Raw genomic sequence first — 18949 nt, 5'->3', positions numbered from 1 at the left:
AAAACCTAACCGCATGTTTACAGCCATACGATTACAATTTAAATAGACATAATTGCCATTTGAAGAGATACAAAACCCCTTTCCATTCCTTTTATAGGGGGGTAAATAAAGTAAATAAGTAAAAAAAATAAAAAAAAATAAAGGCAGATTGATTGGGACTAATATCTGTACAGTTTTTTTTTTTTTTTTCCCCCTCTTAAAAAATTCATCCCTACTATCCCTGGATGTAAACGGCCATGTTGCTATGGTAGCACAGATGGTACTTAACTCTAGGCTCCAGCAGAAGGTGAATAATAGACATGCATTCTTTGTTGAATAAGCAAGCAGCTGGTTTTCGACACAGCCCATTCAACAAAGTACAGATGGGTTGATTATTCGGAGCTTTTCAGTGGTCCCCCTTTATTCACGTAGACACTAATTACTTTGGATTGTCATGCAATGACCTGCGCTCATTCTGAGAGAAAACAGCACACTGGATTCGGCACACGCCGCAGCAGCAGCTCCTCGGGTAAAAACAGCCAAGCAAAGAACAAACGATTTTATAGATCGGGCCCTCGCGAAGGTGACTTGGATATATTTTGGCATTAAAATTTAATAGTATCTGCAGCAGATTTTTTTCTCTCCTCTTCTTCTTCTTCTTCCTCCCTCTCTCTCTCTCTTCCTTCTGCTTTCTCTATGGGTTGTGCTTATAAGGAGATCCGTTTACTGAAAAGTGGGAGGAGATTGACAGACAAAATCTCCCCTGTCTTTTTTTTTTTTTCCCCTCTCTCCTTCTTCTTAAGAGCTAAGCTTCAGCACAAAGGAAAGATCCGTGTATTTCGACAGACATCACACGCTTGGCCGCTGCACAAGCTGTCAGTGGAGGAAGATTTGCCAATATTCAGGTAAGACCGAGGAATCTTACTCCATGCACTTTAACTAACAGGTATAATATTAGTCGGTAATTAGAAAGGATCACCTGCACATTACGCTACGGCTCGGTGAATTTTTACGGATCTACGGAGAGCTCGGAGGATGTTTATTTAAGCAGGAATGACTACCGTTCATCTCAGGTCTCTGTCTCAAGATGGCTTTTTACTTAACATATATATATATATATATATATATATATATATATATATATATATATATATATATCATTGCATCCAGCCCATCTTTATTACAAACAGTCTCAATAGGAAACATGAGGCTTTTTACCCCCAGATATGGTTCCTCTGCAGTATTCAGAATAAGGGGCTGTAGAAAAATTACAAAATCTAAGACAGCTCCATAAGCATTGGAAATGACTGATAGAAACTTATCATAGCTCTATGTCCAATGGAGACAGTATAGGGTATTGCTGTAAGTTATTATGTTTTGCCTTTTTAATAGCCATTCAATATTCATTAAATACTAATATGCATGGTGCTTATGGACTCTATTCCTTTTTTAACAATACGCAGGTTAAAAAACCGTTCAGGTTCTAGACGAACGATAAGACTTAAGATATCGAAACGTTAAAAACTTTTAATTATTGACAAATAATAATGACGCCAGCCGCAACCTTTTTCGCCACTATTTTATCAACCAGTATTAATATCTCATTTTTGGATTTTTTTTGGGTCGGTTTCAGGGCGTCTACAACAGAACGTGAAGAATGAATTCACTAACAGGTAAATATTTCGGAACTTTTTGTTAATAAAATAGTTAAAGTTCTTGATATCTTTTCTATGTGAAGGTGTATCACCATTTTTTTTATACAATTGAGGGATAAAGCTGCTGGTTGAGGGCATTGCAGTGAGCAGCCTATGAAATCTATGAGGATCGCATTGAATGGTCTTGGAATATAGGAATTTTATGTGGATAAATGTTTGTGAATGGGAAATAGGGATCCAGTTGTGTCTGCAAGGTGACTACATAATGAGAACTGGCAAGGTGCTAAATAGAATCAAAGAAATGTACAGTTAATGTATATGATGATAGTTAGATAGGAGATATATGGATCGATAGATAGATAGATAGATAGATAGATAGATAGATAGATAGATAGATAGATAGATAGATAGATAATAGATAGGAGATAGATAGATAGATAGATAGATAGATGATAGATAGGAGATAGATAGATAGATAGATAGATAGATAGATAGATAGATAGATAATAGATAGGAGATAGATAGATAGATAGATAGATAGATAGATAGATAGATAGATAGATAATAGATAGGAGATAGATAGATAGATAGATAGATAGATAGATAGATAGATAGATAGATAGATAATAGGAGATAGATAGATAGATAGATAGATAATAGATAGGAGATAGATAGATAGATAGATAGATAGGCAGATAGATAGATAATAGATAGGAGATAGATAGATAGATAGATAGATAGATAGATAGATAGGCAGATAGATAGATAATAGATAGGAGATAGATAGATAGATAGATAGATAGAAGATAGATAGATAGGAAATAGATAGATGATAGATAGGAGATAGATAGATAGATAGATAGATAGATAGATAGATAGATAGATAGATAGATAATGGATAGATAGGAGACAGACGGACAGAAAGAAAGAAAGATAGATAGATAGATAGATAGATAGATAGGAGACAAATAGATAGATAGATAGATAGAAAATTGCACATATTATTCAAGTTAATGCTATGATTTTAGTGATGGGAATCATTGAGTCTTGACATAATACAGTAATATACAAAAACCGATAAAGTTGATGTTATTTTGTAGTTATCATCAGCAAAGTAATGTGAGCGTGGAGCTCCTTCTTAGCATTTATACTTGTGATGTCCATTATATCAGTGCTGCCTCTTAGTATTGGCATCTGTGCGATTAGCTGCTGCTTTGGGATGGGATTTTTAAGATGAAAGTACACAACAGCTTTTCTTTGGTTTTTTTTGTTCCCCCCCCCCCCCCCTCTTCTTTCTCATTTAGTCTACTATAGCTTGGAGGCGTTTCTGACTATACACTTGTCCAACTCCTCATTAGAGCATTGGGGGTCGGTAATTACACATAATGGCATGTTACTATACTATACAGCGTTTGGAGATTTACATATGTTAAACAAAGGTAGATGCAAGTCATATGGTTGATAAAAAAAATAAAATAAAAAATTGTGCACTTCAGCTAAGTTTACTATAGCTGCTCCTGGGCTTGATGCTGACTCATGTGGAGGCTTAGTAGTGAATGATATGTAAGTCCATCCAATGTCTAGGTGTGAAAATTATTGGCTTTGCATTTTACAATTCTCCTATTTTATCGCGTTTCTGGCGTTAACTTCTTCATCTCCCCTTTTTTTTTTTTGATTTGGCAGAAATGTAATTTAATTGTCCCACAATCTCTTGGGAGTACAAGATTTGCAGAGCTATCTGCTCCAGATACTCGACAGCTGCTGCATAGAGCCTGTGCTGTACAGAATTTTTATTTCACTGTTTGAACAGATTGTAATAGCCGCACGGAGCACTTACATGCTACTGTAGTTCATCAAACTAGAGATGTTGCGTCAACAAGGGTTCAAATATTTTCGGGTTCACTGCGTAATACCATAACTCATCCTTGTTCAAACACAGTCTGATACAAACGAGAACCATAAAACAAATGGTCGACGTTCCAAGAAGAAAAAAAAAAACCATGATTTACATACGTTGATGTAGCAGAGCTCAACCTCTAGTTTAAGGGACATTTAAAATACATAGGTTTCATTAAAGCCCAATGGACACAAAATCTATCTATCTATCTATCTATCTATCTATCTATCATCTATCTATCTATTATCTATCATCTCTCTCTACTATCTATCTATCTATCTATCTATTTCCTATCTATCATCTATCTATCTATCTCCTATCTAGTATCTATCTATCTATCTATCTATCTATCTATCTCCTATCTATCTATCTATCTATCTATCTATCTATCTATCTATCTATCTATTTCCTATCTGGTATCTATCTATCTATCTATCTATCTATCTCCTATATATCTATCTCCTATCTATCATCTATCTATCTATCTATCTATCTATCTATCTATCTATCTATCTATCTATCTATCTCCTATCTATCTATCTCCTATCTATCTATCTATCTATCTCCTATCTATCTATCTCCTATCTATCTATCTATCTCCTATCTATCTATCTATCTATCTATCTATCTATCTATCTATCTATCTATCTCCTATCTATCTATCTCCTATCTATCTATCTATCTATCTATCTATCTATCTATCTATCTATCTATCTCCTATCTATCTATCTATCTATCTATCTTCTATCTATCTATCTATCTATCTATCTATCTATCTATCTCCTATCTATCTATCTATCTATCTATCTATCTATCTATCTATCTATCTATCTTTCTATCTATCTCTACCCTCTCAAATATAATTTATATATATATACACACAATGTCTCACAGACACAGAATAATTTCAGCCCATTTCATCCTCTCTTTTGCTCAATATAAAAAAATATTAATGTAAGTCCTCCGTAGCCTGTATTTCATCTATTTTATTTGATATTTTAATAGTGTTTCTCAAGGATGTGAGCTGGCAATATTTCAGTAGATTGTAATTTAGTCATTTGCAGATTTATACCCGTTACATCCACCACTTGCTCATCTTATTGAATCGCAGAGCTGCAGCCAAGTGTCAATCAAAAATGTCTATTTTCTAGTCGATTGGATGCATAATAAAAGCTCCAAGAGTGTAACAGAATGCAAATATAGCTGCAAATGACTATTTTTCAACTAAAAAAAAAAAAAGAACCTGAATAAATACAACTCTTAGAATTTCCTAAGAAACCGATTAATTGGACAATTGTCATGTAAATTGCTGACTTTAGATGTGGGTCACGGTCTAAAATCTCTATAATGCTGTGGTGACATTTTTATTTTTGATTCTTTTTCATGGACTATAACACTCCGCAGAGCTATTCTTTACTGTTTTATAATGTCAGGGTCCGGTTTAAGTTAGATTGGGTAACAACTAACTCGGAATATTTTTTTTGCAATATTTAAAAACAAAATAGGTCAAATGTGCCATCATCATATAGTATAAAGATAAGCATAAAAGACTTAATAAATGTGCTTGTTAAAACAAAAAAATCTGCAAAGAATCCCAGAGCTTCTGATAGACGCTTCAACACAAATGACTGAATTTTATTTATGCTATTAAAAAAAAAAGTGGTTACATATTCAACATGTATTAACAACTAATCTTTAGGAGGAGGAGTTTAGGAGAAGCTTCCAATGGAATCTAATAGACAGTCTTTAGGCTGGAGCCAATGGAGGCAGCATAGAAGTCAAAAGGGTGTAAAGTGACGCCATATTGCTAGGATACAGTATGCCATCACTAGGCTTGGTAGGAGTCCAACCTCAGGGACCCTCAATGATCTTGAAATTAAAGGAGCAGTGGATTGCCATTTCTTATATTTTCCATGCCTACCCAGCTGTGGGGGGAATAATACAGTGGCTCCATTGAGTTGAATGGAGCTGTGCCTGTGCAGTAAGTGGCCAGGGTGTTGCTGTGAGGCTGTGTAGTTCTTTCCAATCCAACAGAGTGCTCTCTGCTGCCCCCTCTGTCCATGCTGAGAAGGAGAAGTTTGTTATAGGGATTTTCTCCTGCTCTGGACAGTTCCTGGCATGGGCGGAGGAAGGGACATTGTATCAGATTAAAAAAAGAAGAACATAAGTTCCTCTGAGGCAGACATTAGCGGATAAGTACTGGGGGGGCTTAATTTTTTTTTTTTTCAAATTTGCTAACTTTATTGATTTAAAAACAACAGGGGAGATTTATCAAACATGGTGTAAAGTGAAATTGGCTCAGTTGCCCCTAGCAACCAATCAGATTCCACCTTTCATTTTCCAAAGAGTCTGTGAGGAATGAAAGGTGGAATCTGGTTGGTTGCTAGGGGCAACTGAGCCAGTTTCACTTTACACCATGTTTGATAAATCCCCCCCCAGTATTTTTTATTTGGAATGCCCCTTTAATACTGGAAGGAACTGTACCAGATTTGACATAATGTAAAATAAACAGCAATTTTTATTTATTTTTTGGTGGGGGTGGGGTGGGGTCATCTCCTGGGAATGGAATGATTTTTTAAAAATAAAACTTCTGGATGCTTTCCCCGATGATTCTACCTCAACTATAGTTAGTTCCATCCCCAAAATTTACGTGCATCAAATATTTTACGAAACTGTGAAGAAACGGAACTCCATAGAATCATAGTACAAAGTATTATAAAAACCTAAAATGACATCAACAGAAGTGTGACATCAAATGTAAGATAATCCTATATAGTCAACATTACTCCTAGGTAGGAGGCACTATAGCCAGTAAGACAACTACATAGCTTTTGCAACGGTATAAAAAAAAAACTAGTTAAAATTTTAACGAATCCATATACATTCCTAAAACATTACCAAATTCATTATTTCCGGAGGACTAGACTATTCTTTAGAGGTTTCAGCTACATACCAAAATCCAAACAAATAAGCAAATGTTGACCCAGCTCAATGGAGCGAATGATCTGAAGGAGATGAAGCTAGTGACAGATTTGTTGGAGGTGATTGTTTTTTTTTTTTTACAATGGACAGGCCACATTCGAGTACAATAGGGATGTATAAATAATGGTGCATGAGACATTCACTCAGCCATCATCTGTGCAAGCATAGATATAAAACGCACTAAGGGAAAAACAATGTGGTAAATATAAAGGACAAGAAAATTAGAGATTACTGCTTCTGAGAGAAGATGTGTTGGGGAACAAGAAGACATAACATATGAAGGCTTGTGGTGCCAATGTATTGCAGTTTGGAGAATAATGCCTGAGGTGATACTGACATGCAGTACGAGGATTACTAATACCACCGTTGGCACAGAAAAAATTCTACACACCTAACATTGTATTTCCATTGTATAGTCAACTATATAGTGTATAATTTTATAATCATACATTTAGGTACATACTCATATACTGCCAATATTATTATTATTACTATTATAAATATACTTATAATAATAATAATAATAATAATAATAATAATAATAATAATAATAATAAAATATGTGTCACTCATTCTTTATATATATATATATATATATATATGATTGCTTTATTTGCCTTACAGGATAGAGTGACACTTGGCTATGGCCATGACCACCCAACATCCCCTCTAATTAAGACACTGACACTGAAAGTGGTGAAAGGCCATAGCAGTCATATTAATTAAGCATAATTAAACATATACTTGCATAAATGATAACTACCATAAGTATAATGATAAAACATTAAAACAAAAAAGGAGTATTTCCATCCCAACTAGCATAATTTAACTTGTAGGTTTCGTCAGGTTACATATTTTTTTCAAATATATTTATTTAGCTGTTGTTGCCAGCTCATTGTTTAGGTTACCAACCACCACTCTGCTCTAAAAGCAGTGATCTGACTGGTGTGTGTATATATATATATATATATATATATATATATATATATATATATATATATATATCTTTATTTATAGTTATAGTATATATATATATATATATATATTTATTTATTTATAGTTATAGTATATATATATATATATATATCTCCATACATCTACATTATGGCGGTATATACATCAGCCAGACCGCTGCTTTTAGAGCAGAGCTGTTTTGTACCCTAGACAAAGAGCTATCAAAAATGGAAGGATAAGAGCGGGCATATTGGGGGTAGGAGACAAATTTGATAAATGAAGGTATTTGTAAAAATATGTAACTTGACAAACCATACAAGTTTATCAATGCTAGTTGGGATGGAAATACTCCTTTAAATGTAAATATTGGTACTGGAAGGGAGGTCCTGCAGCACCACTCCTTTAGCACAGATTGTTGTTGCGGCACACCTGTTACTCTCAGCCACACTGAGTGACACAAGGGCATCAGAGCTTATTCAATTAAAGGGGTAGTTCAGTTAAAAAAAAAGGGATTGCCAGGGATTTATATTTACTTCTATTAAAAAATATATTCTTATCAGTCCTGCAGGAAGTGTTGTATTCTTTCCAGTCTGACGAGCAGAAGAGGTTCTGTATGGGGATTTATTTGCTATTGATCTGGACAGTTCCTGACATGGACAGAGGTGGAAGCAGAGACTACTGGAGTCAGACTGGAAAGAATACACCACTTCCTGCAGGACATACAGCAGCTGATAAGTACTGTAAGACTTGAGATTTTTGAATACAAGTAAATCTCTAGCACTTTCTGGCATCAGAACTTTTTTTTTTGTTGAACTACCCCTTTAAACGAGTTTTACACCCACACCTTACACCTACTTTTTGCCTCTAGCCCAGCCCCCCCCCCCCCCATTACCTCCATATAACAGAAAAACAGAACAAAAAAACAATCTAGGGGGGATGGGGGCTAGCAGGAAACATGCTATCCCCATCCTTGATAGTACATTATACATTCTCCTCTCTTCCACAGACTTTTGTTAACCTCTCCCCACAAATTTAACCCTTTTCTGCCTAAAACCCAGACACCCAGCTTTCCTATCTACCCGGTTACTTACCATTTAAGGGAAGGACATGTAGATGTATTTCCTATTAGCAATGGCTTTGAAATATTGTACTTTAAGAGCCAGAATTATTATGGGTAGTGGCAGGTAAAGCTATCGTTAAAAGGGAGTAGAAGGTCAGAGAGCGGAGTTAACCTGCCCCTCCCTCAAGTACAGATTAGGTTGGCTTTATGCTTTTTTAATAGCACTGTGGGTGTTAAGTAATTCTAGACAACCTGCAATGTGCAATTGATCCCAAGGAAGGGTGGATCAGAATGTGTAATCTTCCAGGGGATTTCAAGCTTTCATCCATTTGTAGAACTCTGCCCTTTATAGGTTTGTCTTATAACTTTATGTCATTGATGTTTTCAAGAATCTTTGTAGGTAAAATATGCTGTGTGCATTTGGTCCCTTATAGAAGCTTAACACCAAGGTCTTCATATGTTTATTCCTATATGAACATATGTACAGGTTGGGTAGATACAATGACTGAAGTAACTTAATATATAATATTATATATTGTATAATAATAATAATAATAATAATAATAATAATAACAACAATAATAAATAGGCACGAAGTGGCCCTGTTTGAACTATACCGTCTAATCCCTGGACTTGAAATTTTTTCAAGACATGGAAGGATGGGGCTAAGTCGTGACTCGTGATCATTGCATGAAGAAGAAAAATCAACACGCAATGTCCAATAGTTGCACAGTGTCTCTGCAATATCGGAAGCATTGTGCAGCTATTAGACATCACCTATGGACGTAGTTTTCACCCAGACTTGATGAATTTTACTTAGTCCTGCCCCTCCATGGCTCAAAAGGCTTAAAGAAGCATTTCACAAAAAATTACTATTGCCCCCCCCCCTCCCCGGTAAGTGCTGGCACGTATCCCTAATGCGGCTTCATTCCGGTCCCGCGGCGCCGTTCAAATCTTCAGCCTCTGCAGTGACTTCTCTTCTCTGTCCTGTGATTGACCTCCGGAAGTCACGCGCTTCCATAGAGAATGCACTGAAGCACGTGAGTTCCGGCGTATAATCGCAGGACAGAGAGGAGGACTCACAGCAGAGGTGGATGTGAGCACGCACCGGATTTGAATGGTGCCGTGGAACCGGAACAAAGCCGCGTCGTAGGACACCGATCAGCTGTGGTGAGTCTACATGCCAGAGCCTACCGGGGGGGCCATAATAATTTTTTGTGAACTGCTTCTTTAAGGATGATATCGTATTCGAATGATATCAGCCGTTATGGCCGATAAGTGTCTTGTGTAATAGAAGGCAACGATCAACCAACATGAACGATGTCGGCTGATCGTTGCAGTCGTTTGTCTTTCGACATGTTGAAAGAAAAACTACTAATATAGTAACGATATGCTGCCATTGCTCCGTGGAATAGGAGCGGTGGCAGCAGACCGCAGCTATCTGCTAGGGGCTGCCCGGATGATCTAGCGATCATCCCCCATAGCTCCCCGCACTCCCCCTGTACTTACCCACTTGTTGCCGACGAGTGTAAAAGCTCTAATCCCTGGAGCTGAAATAGTAATAGGGGCTTTACTTCCAACATGTGGAATCTCAGAAAGCAAGAGTTGGGGAGCAGAAGGCTTCAGTTGTCTTCTGCTCCTGTGAAAACCCTTTTAAAGCCTTTTATAAATTGTTAATGTACCGTGTATGTTTACACAGTTAATGAAAAACCAAGGAACAGCTGTATCAAGGTCTGTGCCTAGAGAAGACCAGCAAAAAATTGCAAATGCTTGCTCAAGGCCACTCCCTCGTGCAATTTTGTGCGGGGAGGGGGTACAGCATTTCATATAAGGTGTGTTCTCCCCATGCGCAAAATTTATTACGATTTTCACCTAGATTTGGCAAAAATTAGGCTTAAGATCTACGCCAGCTGGACGAACCCGGGAAATTTTAAAAATTAAAAAAAAAAAAAAACATGTTTTATTAATGCACCTGTGTATAAACAGCTTTTAAAACAACTTGCAAATTACTGTGGTTTTTACACATGGTTTCTTATAGCAAAGGCATTTTTGGATGGTGATTTTCTGGCATTTCTAAAGCTCCCTTTGTTTTCAATGTGACCTGCCAAGCAGATCTGCTCTTAAAAAGTAACATGTAATTTCCTTTGTTCAGTGCTGTTTTCATGCTGTTTTGAGCAGTTTCCATTAAATTCAATAGGAGCTGAAACTTTTGCATTTTTAGAGCAATTTGAAGTTTGAGTTTTTTTTTTTTTTTGCCCATACTGTACCCTAGAACATATAAACCAAAAAAACAAACAAGCAAAAAAGAATCTGTTGGTGCTATACATATAAATAGTATTATTATTATTATTATTATTATTATTATTATTATTATTATTGTTGTTGTTGTTGTTGTGATTATTATTATTATTATATATAATATGTTGCAAAACACATAATGAAACTCCTGTAGTCCACTACAAGTAGTCCCCTAAATTGCCCCAATCTTAGTTTGAGTCTTTACTGGCCCAGTGGTCTAAGAACCAAACATTTAAGTAAAAAACATCAGACCAATACCCCCAGGACATTGAGTTTAGCGGCAGGAAAACTTTGTAACTCTACATAGGAGGCTTGAGATGACCTGTAGCAAATGTAAGAGGAGTCTGTGACCCAGGTCAGGTCGCCATATTTCCTCTTTGTGGACCTGTTGATGTTTTGGCCAAGACAGCAGCTTATTTACCTGAAAACAAAAGGTTTGGGCAGTTACATTTTAACATGCTCAGCCCTTCTCTCCCCCAACATCATCTGTCAGGTCTTTTTGGGTGGGTTAAGCTGACATTCGACAAATGTGTATGCCCCCCTATACCCCACCCCAATCTACACTAAGTATTTTAGCTTTTATTTAACGAGGACATCTAGTATAGAAGATGCTATAAACTACTATACTTGACTTTATACCACATAATCCTGTAAAAGGGATCTGTGATTCTAACGGACATACATCATGGAAAGGTGGGGATTTCCTCCCACTGGGGGCGGAGCGGCCCGCCTCCAGTGCTTCAGTGCTGATGGTACATTCTCTTTAGGCTATGTTCACACAATGATTGTTTTGCGGCCATCTTTTTGGAAGGCCGCCATTTTAATGTTAATAGACCATAATCATTATTTATGGCAATCTCTATAAAAATGATGGCTATGTAAACATGGCCTAAAATTGTTTCCTTGTTTTCAGATGATCAGAAGCCAATAGATTATGACCTTACTGACACATGAACATTATTTGTGACCGACATTACTTACAGATGGCTGTCATTTGGCACTACAGTACCATCTGTCCGGAAAGATGACTGTAATTTTCCCGTTGTGGGAACATAGCCTAAAATGGATATATTGATACAAGGTTGTTATGTGGTTACTGTAAAATTGTATATGTGAAACATTAGACTTCACTTCGTCAAAGGAAATGTATCTCACCTTGCTATTTGCACGTTGATCACTTCATTTCTGTCGTGTTCTGATGGTCAGAGTATAATAACATGCTGCCCCATATAATCTAGTATAAAAATTAGGGTCAAAGGCTATGTTCCCATGACGTTTTTTCCTCTCCGTTTTTTAAACGAGTTCAAAATGGCGTCCGTCATTTCGCTGTTTGGCCACCCATTAGCATTGACAGCTGTTGGTAAATTATTCTAGTTTTTGTGGACTAATTGGCCTTTCGGTGTGTCTTTATTGAAAAGTCCATTAAATTTAATAGTAAAAACGGTGAAAGGAAGATGAAAAAAGAAAAACTGTGTGCGAAAAACTAAACGTCCAGTGTTTGCAAAAGACGTCCGAAAATAATTGTCATGATCATTATCTTGTTATCTGCACTCACAACATCCGTTATTTAATACACTGTGTGCATAGGATGTCCGTCATTCCATTGACTTCAATAAATTGGACTGAAGTCAATTAAATTGCGGCAAAAACTGACTTTTTTCTAATAGAAAAAGGGTGCGCCTTTTCAGTTCTTTAACATAGTGTGAACATAGTGTGAAAGTTATCGTAACAGAACCAGCAGATCAGTATAATGGATCATTTTGGATCAGCCAATTCATTCATGGACCCTGCAAAATCAGAAACCTTGACAGAAATAAGATACATATTTTGTCATAAAATGATCGAACATGTTTATTGTTTCCATGATATTCTAACTGTGGATGTTGTAAGCGTGTTGTCGAGAGAGTTCCAGTAGGAAATGACCTCAGATCATTTACTTTCTACTATACCATGAATTCAGTGCTTCTTAGTGTGGAGTCATATATATGTCTGTAACTGATGCTTGTCTAGGACTCAATGGTCTTTTAACCCCTTAAAGTGTCACTTTCAAAATCTAAATAAACAGGGCATGAGAAATAAGATATGTTTGCAATTTCCATTTATTACTTTATTAGTATCATACTTAAAACAAAGTCATACTTACTTGTATTCAGGACCAATGTCCAGAAGGCAGATTTTTGGTCTTGTGCTGGTTGAAAAAAAGAGACCAAATGCAGGAAGTCCTGGCCAATACAGAGAGTCATGGCTCAATGTGTCCATCAATCACATGACTGCCTCTCTGTGAGCGCAGATGACAGGGTTTTTCTGCATTTGGTCTCTTTTTTTTAAACCAGCACAAGACCAAAAAGCAACCTTCTGGAGATTGGTCCTGGATACAAGTAAGTATGGCTTTGTTTTAAAGCATGATAACAAAAAAAATCATAATTAATATAAATTTAATTAATATTTTAGATCACATCCCCTGTTGATTTAGATTTGGAAACAGTGCCCATGTAAGGGTCTTGCCTAGTATAGTACTAGGCTATGATGACACTACATAAAAATGATGGCTACGATCATGATCATTATTGTTGTCTATCATTACCAATAAACGTCCGTCATTTCAGGCTAAAATCCCAGGCATTGTTTTTAAAAATAATAACGGCTATTGTTTTACAATGACAGCTGTAAATAATAATTATGATCATTATTAACTGACGTCATTGTAAATGAATGGCAGTAATTTCACCTAAAAAAGATGTTTTTTTTTTTATTTTTTATATCATCACATTCTATTATTTATCTTTTTCCAGCCAACAATATTTACTTTTTTTTTTTTAATCACTAGAGCTGTGTTAAAGCTCGTTTTTTCATGGGGCAAACCGTTTACAATTATCACTGTGGTATGTAACATGGAAAATAAAAGAAGGTGACTGACCTGCAATAACAACAGCATATAAACAAGAGTGTGTGTGTGTGTGTGTGTATGGGGGGGGGACTTTGTTTTAATATAAGTTCTAGTTTTAGATTTCAGTGGAAGGGGTACGAGATATATTTGTTCTTATTCCACCTTCTAGAATGACTGTAGAATAAACCTTCGACCTTTTATATTTTCTCTCTTTAGTGAAGAAGCTGTAGTGTAATTCAGAAAGCATCCTTTCAAATTACACGACTGTCTAAAATGTCTTCAGGTGGTCTGATCTGTGATTCAGTCTATTACTGTCAGATTGGAAAGCTTAAGAAGCTAAAAAACAAGCCAGCCAACAATTTAATGGGACAGGGAACTACAGCTTCACTTTAGAAAGCTTCTGCCATAGAAATGCTGTTTTTATCGGGATTTCTACAAATTGTTTTAGACTCACATGACAAATAGAAAATATTTTGTGTTTGGTACAGATAATTATCTTCTACTTATATTTCAATCCTTCTGAACTAGTCATCATTTGTTTTTTATTTATCGAAGTGGTGAATATACAGTATATGAATGGGGAATGTATATGGAACCTTTGAAAAATAGAAAAATATACTGTACTTACCTAGCCCTGTACCCCCACTGGTCCCACCTCAGCCCTGTTTTTTCTTTCCCTCTTGTCCCTTGTGGCTTGTCTCCCTATGGCTTAGAATAGAATCTGCTGGCTTAGCCAATTACTGCATATAGGTCCTGCTTTGAGCACTTGTTGCCATGGCATTTCGTGGTATAATGGTTATTGGTTCAACTTACATAGAGTATATTATTTAGAAAAACAGTGGCAAAAAAAAAAAAAGCTAAATAAGTTTTATGTTTTACAAAAAAAATATTTTCAAGCAAATTGGTCCAGGAACTGTGTCTCTTGTCAAATAAAAGGAGTCCCTGCTGCTGTACTTAGAGACTTTTAAATGAGGCTCCACGGGCTCTTCTTTTGTAGAGATGATCGAACAGCGGAAAATCTTAGGTTCTATAGAACTCGAACCTTGTTGAACCTTCCGTATTTGATTCCCGATGCCGTGGGGAAGGAGGAGACAATAGGCTGTATCCCAGAATTCCAGGCGGTACCCGGGCTGTCTCCTCCTTCCCCATGGACCGGGAAGGCATCGGGAATCAAATACTGAAGGTTCAACAAGGTTCAGGCTCTATAGAACCTACGGTTTTCCGCTGTTCGATCATCTCTATTCTTTTGCTGTACTTAGCATTGTATACCTGCTGCTCAGATCACATTCACTGGCCCTTCAAATGCCACTGGGCCCAGTGAATACTTAGTTTCTGCCAGTGTCTTCTTCTTCAAAGCTTCCACTGATGTGACATGTGGAGGGCAATGGCCACTTGGAATAGATCTCTCTTTGCAGTCTTTGCTGAGTGGTCATTTCCTGTCTGCATAGCATGTCAGTGGATGTTTTTAAAAATACAGACACCAGGGGGGCTTGGAAACGGACAGCAGCTTCTAACATAACACTACAGGGCAATGTTCCCACAATGTCTCTTTTACCTTAAAAACGTCCGTCTTTTGATGATTAATGATTATGATCAAACGGACGACATTGTGAAAGCATAGTCCTGTTATGTTCCCTGCAGAACTAGCAGTCTCTTTAATTATGACTAATGACCAGACAACCTTTAGGCTATGTTCACACAACAATTTCCAGCTACCGTTATTTGATACTCAAAATAACAGCCGTTTTTGAGTATGGAAAAAGCGGGCGTTATATAACATATTTTAACAAATTATTTGTACATTATTTAAAGGGGTTGTCCAGCAAAAATATTTTTCTTTAAAATCAACTGGTGTCAGAAGTCTTCCCATATTTATCGGCTGCTGTATGTCCTGCAGGAAGTGTTGTTTGATTTATTTACGTTCAGACACAGTACTCTCTGCTGACATCGCTGGCCGAGACAGGAACTGTCCTGAGCAAGAAAGGTTTACTATGGGGATTTGCTGCTGCTCTGGACAGTTTCTGACATGCACAGAGGTGGCAGCAGAGAGCACTGTTTCTGAATGTGAATAAAACATTTCCTGTAGAACATACAGCAGCTGATAAGTATGGGAAGACTTGAGATTTTTAAATAGAAATAAATTACAAATCTATATAACTTTCTAACACCAGTTAATTTGAAAGAATTTTTTTTCCCCGTTGGACAACCCCTTAAAGTTCAGGCTGAATGGTGTCCACTTTCAACACCCTTTTGGGTGGGGCTATTTTTAAAGATCATTTGAGTTTCGTTTAAAGATCGTGAAAGTATGCCCCCCCCCCCCAAAAAAAAAAAGAAAAAAAAAATTGTACGTGAACAACTCAAAATACCGTCCGGCAATAAAAGTCCTGAACATTAATTTGATGGCCGCTGCAAACAACAGATGTTATTCTATGCATTGTGTGAACTAATGGCCCATGTTTTCATAGACTCCGATCAAAATTATTAAAGATTGAAAATAACAGCCGTTATATTTTACTGTAAATATGACCTAAAAGGGTCGTCTGGGGAGCAGAAAACAACCAAAGCATTATGCTCCCTGGCCCTGAAAGTTTTTTCTGCCCCTCCCCCCTTCCTTTTTTGAGAAGTTGAGGGGATCTCAATCCCGATCATTGAGAGCAGTTGCATACACAATTTGAATCCTAAAACAAGTCAATTTAGCACTGTCATCTTTACTAACAACTACAACTATGTCTTGTGTGACTTTTATATTTCATACAATTGAATGTAGGATTTATTCTAAATGTTCCCAAAAATTTATGGGACCTTAAACTAAAAATTCATATGATTATAGCTGCTGCAATAAAATTGCTCAATGTCTTTTTTCTACTTGCACACCCTTCAGCTCAATTTATACTGTTGTATTTTATTTTTTTTCTCTGTTTGCATCCATTTTTACTTTGTTTTTTTGCAGTCATTTACAGGTGGATTCACACTTGTAAAACAGTTCTATACCCATAGGAGTTGTTAGCTTAAAACAGTAGACCTAGGCAAGTGTCTGCCAAAGTTTCCAAGCACATTTAGTTCTGCTTATACTTAATAGAGATTATTTACAGGTAGAGAGTACGTATAAAATGCTAATTTATAAACAACCATGAAAACATTGGGGGAGATTTATCGAACATGGTGCAAAGTGAAACTGGCTCAGTTGCCCCTAGCAACCAATCAGATTTTTTTTAACTTAAACTTCAGTAAACTTCTTCTCTCTCATATACCGTAATTCCTTGGTTTGTATACTCAGTAATAAGCTATGTTCACACAATGTCCAAAAAAGGCAAAAGGCGTCCGCTTTTTGTGTTTAAAAAGACGTCCGTTATTGCAACATTTTAATATGCTTGACTAAAATGCATTGAAGTCTATGGAATAACGGACGTCTGATTCACACATCTTATTAAATGCGTCAGCCGCAAAAGACGTTCGTTATTCAATACACCGTGTAAAAAAGAGGTCCGTTATTCCATAGACATTAATGCATTTTAGACAAGCATATTAAAATGATGCAATAACGGACGTCTTTTTAAACACAAAAAGGGGAAGCCTTTTGCCTTTTTAGGACGTTGTGTAAACGAAGCCATATACTGACAGTCAATTTATTAAAGGCCTTATAGGAATTTTTTAGGCCCTTGGGAACTGGCCCTAATAGTGTGCTGCTGTTGTGTTACAGGGTATCTAAGGGGTGACAGGGAGAATTCCTAATCATCTAATGTCACACCTGCTATTGACCATGGCATCTAGGGGGCTATCAAGTAATACTGTTAGGTCTTCCCATGATATATCCAATACAGTATTTGGAAAATCGTTGTGAGAGCCCTTGAGGGTTCAGGGTTAAACCTAAAGACTGACTCTTTATTCCATAAAGCAGTGGTGGAAAAGTGTACCCAATTTCTCACCCTTACATGAAAGTGCCTACCAGATGGTATTCTAAACAGGATAGATAGCTCTTCAGTTCAGGGAATTGTGACCTTAAAGGGGAACTATCAGCAGGTTAGAGTATTCTAACCTGCTGATAGCCCCCTACTGCGCATGGAGTGCCGAAGAGGAAGGTATGTCTTACCTTCCTCCTCGGCGCCGTTCCAGTGCAGTTAGTAGTTGAATCCATGGCCTGGAGCACCTCTATGAGCACTGCCATGCCCCCATCATGCCGAGCTAGCCCATCCGCTCCATTGATAATCATTAGAAGGAGCATGTTGGCTTAGCGTGATGGGGGCAGGGCAGTGCTCCTAACGGTGCTCCAGGATGTGGATTCAACTACTAGCTGCACGGGAACGGCCCCGAGGAGGAAGGTAAGAGGCATACCTTACTCCCGTGCACATTAGGGAGGTATTAGCAGGTTAGATTTGTTTCCCTTTAAGACAGAACAGACTGAGATGCAGAGAACTGTACTTAGCAGCTAACTGTCTGACCAATGGGAATAATTCACAGACTATGACAGTGTGGTCCTGAGTGAAAAAGTGGAGGTGGAGAAGAAGCACCTGTGAAGATGTCAAAATTCTAAATCCATTGTAAAACTATGAATACTGGCCCCCTTTTTGTATTATTTTTCTTGTAACATATGAGATTGCACAACTTTGTGTGGAAATAACTGTTAAGCATATATGCCCCTCATAAAAACTTCAGCCTTTTCAATATCATATTGTGGGGGGGGGGAGGCCAATAAGCAGCCTCTGTATTACTGAGATACATTTAGAGATTGGGTTTTGGTGGTACAGTACAATGCCAAAAATGAAGAACAGCATAAATGAAATGGGCACAGCCATAAAAAAAAGTGACATGTTACAAGGACATAGAGATTTGAGATATGTCCAACATTCTTTTCGATAAGGCAGCACATCTAATTGTAAAGGGATAAAAGTATTTTGCAAGACATAAACTTGGCCTTTCTTATTGTATTATAAGGATGTTTTTAAAAAATGTGAGTGGAACACCTCTTCTAAGATTATATTTGGTATATATAAAAAATAATAAAACATGTTTAATAGCATCATTATTAAACAATGCGAAATAAATAATAGCGGAAATTATAATTTTTTATTTTTTTATTTTTGCAAATACGCTAGGTGATGCTGCCATTTTGAATACAGAAACAACGTCTAGGGTTTCCAGAATCCTGGTGTTCTAATGCCATAGGGAGCATAGATTTTAAGCTATCTTAGACTAAATTACCAAGGTCAAAGCTCATTATCTTGTGACAGCTGAAGAAC

At 36.9% G+C, this 18949-nt stretch overlaps 1 long non-coding RNA gene across 1 annotated transcript in view; it reads left to right on the top strand.

Annotated features, from left to right (window-relative positions):
* The first annotated feature begins 798 nt into the window (after positions 1 to 798).
* The window catches only part of LOC138787003 (uncharacterized), a 48556-nt gene continuing 30405 nt past the window's right edge, over positions 799 to 18949 (top strand). The window contains exons 1-2 of the long non-coding RNA XR_011362277.1: positions 799 to 884; positions 1613 to 1652. This is a non-coding gene — a long non-coding RNA (uncharacterized lncRNA). The remainder of the gene's footprint in view (positions 885 to 1612; positions 1653 to 18949) is intronic.

Source organism: Dendropsophus ebraccatus, chromosome 3 (assembly GCF_027789765.1).
Source record: "Dendropsophus ebraccatus isolate aDenEbr1 chromosome 3, aDenEbr1.pat, whole genome shotgun sequence".
Classification (NCBI taxonomy): Eukaryota; Metazoa; Chordata; class Amphibia; order Anura; family Hylidae; genus Dendropsophus; species Dendropsophus ebraccatus.
The sequence above is the reverse complement of the archived record's forward strand: the minus strand, read 5'-3'. Positions and strand labels throughout refer to the sequence as shown.